This window comes from Meriones unguiculatus, chromosome 1, assembly GCF_030254825.1.
Source record: "Meriones unguiculatus strain TT.TT164.6M chromosome 1, Bangor_MerUng_6.1, whole genome shotgun sequence".
Lineage (NCBI taxonomy): Eukaryota > Metazoa > Chordata > Mammalia > Rodentia > Muridae > Meriones > Meriones unguiculatus.
The window spans coordinates 175,322,297-175,324,745 of record NC_083349.1 but is presented as its reverse complement, the minus strand read 5'-3'; the positions used below and the strand labels follow the sequence as shown (position 1 = coordinate 175,324,745).

At 38.4% G+C, this 2,449-nt stretch overlaps 1 pseudogene; it reads right to left on the bottom strand.

Annotated features, from left to right (window-relative positions):
- Positions 1–339: 339 nt before the first annotated feature.
- On the bottom strand, positions 340–808 carry LOC110541740 (large ribosomal subunit protein eL21-like; annotated as a pseudogene).
- Between the last annotated feature and the right edge of the window lie 1,641 nt (positions 809–2,449).

Genomic DNA, 2,449 nt, shown 5'->3' with positions numbered 1-2,449 from the left:
TCTTGAGGTAGCTCAACCCCCTTTTTTCCTGAATAACCATCACACTGATTCCCATAGCGGCTATACAACAAGTTTGCACACCCTCCAGTGATGAGTGATTATATTATTCCCCTTTATTCCACATCTTTGGTAGAATGAGATGTCTTTTTTGTTTGTTTGTTTGTTTGTTTGTTTTTTTAATCTTGCCCATTCTGATGGGTGTAAGATGAAACCTCAAACTTTGTTGGTTGGATGGTTTGTTTTGTTTTTTACAATCCGGGCCTATATTTATTTATTTAAAAAATTATGAATAAAATTTATAAATATTTAAATATATATTTATTTATATATATGTTTCCATCAGGCCGTAACCTCATATGGAATGAGCTCCAGCAGTTCCAGCTTCTTTTCCCGTTGGTCCTCACAAATTTTGCTTCTCTGTGGGGTACAAGCTGGCCCTTGAGCTGAACCTTGGCCTCCTTCTTCTAGTGGTTCTCCTTCACACACTTCAGGAAGCTGTCCTGGCTCTTTGAGAGCTTGATGTGCTCAATGTGCATGTTGGTTCTCTTGGCCAAGATCTTGCCCTTAACCTGCTTGTTCAAATTGATGCCCACAGCATGCTGGGTGATGTTACCACAGTTTTGCTGTGGTAACACTTCTGGGACATTCCTTTTTGAATAGTGCCCATCCCCTTGATATCTACAATGTCACCCTTTTTGTAGATTCTCATGTATGTGGCCAAAGGAACAACTCCATGTTTCCTGAAAGTCCTGGAGAACATGTACCAAAGGGGAAGAAGTGCCCTCTTCTTCTCCTTTGTGTTCTTCATGCTAGTGAGTTACTGCAAGATGGCAGAAAGCTCAAAGTAGTTTTGATTTGCATGTTCCTGACAACTAAGGAGGTTCAAAGTTGAACTTAGGGGTTTGTTGTTGTTTGTGTGGTTTTGCTTTTGTTGTTATTTAAATATTATTTCCTTTAGTCACAACTAAGAAAAAAACCTTTGATTTGTAGTGAATGTGAGTGTTTGGAAATATGCCTGGGAAACACATATTAATCCAACACTTCATAATTACTATGTGCTATATTTTAATAGTCAAAATGATAATTCTTTCTTAGTGTTTTTTAGTAAGACCTCTAAATATATAGGGGTGTATGTCAGAAGAAAAATTTATCTCTTACGTGCTAGAGGAGGCTCTAGAGTTGATCTTTTGCAAGAAAATATGGTGAAATATAATAAATGTTGGTTTGTTTTCACCTTTTAAAGTGGGGTAACAAAACATTTAAAATTATATAATTATAGGTTGTTTTTCAATGAGAAGTGACAACTTTTAGCAAAATATTTAAGTGAGAAATTACAAACCCATGCAAGAATATGGAAGTATTATACAATTCTAATACAGAAATATCAATGACAAATATGTCAGATTCATATTAATTTTGATGTGATAACTGGCAAGATTTAAAACTATCTCAAGTCAAGTACGTTTGGCCATTACGAGGCTAATAAACTTAAGAATCATCCAGACCAAGCCAGTGTGGACTGGTCTAAAGTCCCACTTGGGCGCTGTCAGGAAGTCCACCTGGCAAGAGCGCGCCTCCTTTCCAATTCTCGGACAGCACTGCAGCGTCTAGTCATAGTTCGGTCACTTGTAGCTTAAAAATCCATTTCCCACAGGTCACCACCATTGTTACCGCTCCTCTTCAACACTACAGCAGAGCCATGGATTCTGCGAGTTTACTGAACTCTATGACTAGCCTGGTGACTGGCCCCTCTTCTAGTTTTGAACAAGGAAATCGAATTTTCCATCCACCCACTCTCATTCAATCTACAAGTCCTCCTCCACGGCCTCCCAAAGTTGCTGAGAGTGAACTTTGCTTCTTTCAGACATTAATCTTCCAGAGGGAGCACTTTTCCCATGTATTTATTCTTGTTAGCCACAATCCTGTTGCCACTTGCTTTCTCTCTGGCTATGTTGCTAGAGAAGAATTCATGGATTGTTAAAGGAGGGCAGCTTCAAGTCCAACTTGATAAATACACTTGTGTCCACAGAAGCATGTAGTTTGGTGGCTGGAGTCACCCACCGCACTCAAGGCTATCTGATTAGGTAAGCCAGACCAGCCCCTACTCCAGCAACACCTGCAAAAGCCAGCAGCACATTTCTGATGCCGCCTTCTGGATGATTCTTAAGTTTATTAGCCTCGTAATGGCCAAACGTACTTGACTTAAGGTTCACTAATTAGTTACCAAACGGAATAGCCTCAATTTTTAAGAAAAGCCGCTTATAAAATATTTGTCTGTAAAAATTGTATATATTTTTACAGAAAATCTATTTCTTTGAACATAAAAAGAGGGAACTCTTGGGACTAGTTTTTTTCATGCCCTTTTGAAAATTGCAACTTCTCTAGTTAGAAATCTATTTCTTACAGCTTTTTAAAGACTTTGTCATGATCAGTTCTAGAGTATATACAG